Source organism: Fukomys damarensis, unplaced genomic scaffold, assembly GCF_012274545.1.
Source record: "Fukomys damarensis isolate Sample0158 unplaced genomic scaffold, DMR_v1.0_HiC HiC_scaffold_12, whole genome shotgun sequence".
NCBI classification, from domain to species: Eukaryota; Metazoa; Chordata; class Mammalia; order Rodentia; family Bathyergidae; genus Fukomys; species Fukomys damarensis.
Window position 1 is genome coordinate 24,156,732 of NW_022900924.1, and position 689 is coordinate 24,157,420.

The following is a 689-nucleotide window of genomic DNA, read 5'->3' on the forward strand; positions in this document are numbered from 1 at the left end:
GAGATCTGGTGTATAGAATAGGAGGCCTTCTGGCCTCTACTCTAGACATTTCATAGCACTTACTGTTCTTTGTAGTTGTTTTTGTTTTGTTTTGTTTTGTTTTGTTTTTGTCATTCATCTCTCTCCACTCAAATGTGAGCTTGATGGAAATAAAACACATGAGCTTTTTGTTATTATTGTTGTTGTTGTTGTTATTCACTTTTTTATATTGCCTTGACTAATGGTGCTCATAAAATGGGCTTTTGAAGTATAGTCATTAAATGAATTATTTGATAAACTATGTATAGTCTAGGCATAGTGAAAGTTGATACTACAGTGCTTGCTTCGGCAGCACATAAACTAAAATTGGAATGATATGGAGATTAGCACGGCCCCCGCCCAAGGATGACAAGCAAATTCATGAAGCATTCCATGTAAGGGCTGGGGACTTAGCTCAGCGATTTGGTGGCCTGCCTTGCAAGAGCAAGGACCTGAGTTCAATCCCTGGTACCCCCCCCGCCAAAGAAAAGAAACAAAGTTGATACTATAGATTTTTAAAAAATATTCTGTAGGACATTGAAAGGGAAGATTAATTTTGACAGATCATGAATAAAACTTCACAAAGGAGGAAACATTTGGATTGGATTTACAAACTATCATTTTTCATTTGGTAGAAATTCTGTGCAAAGGGCTCTTTCAGGAAAAGCCAA

General features: G+C 37.0%; 1 non-coding gene across 1 annotated transcript; it reads left to right on the forward strand.

Moving 5' to 3' along the window:
- Nucleotides 1–315: 315 nt before the first annotated feature.
- On the forward strand, nucleotides 316–419 carry LOC117285756. The gene has a single exon (XR_004516884.1). It is a non-coding gene; the product is annotated as a U6 spliceosomal RNA (small nuclear RNA).
- The last annotated feature ends 270 nt before the right edge of the window (nucleotides 420–689 follow it).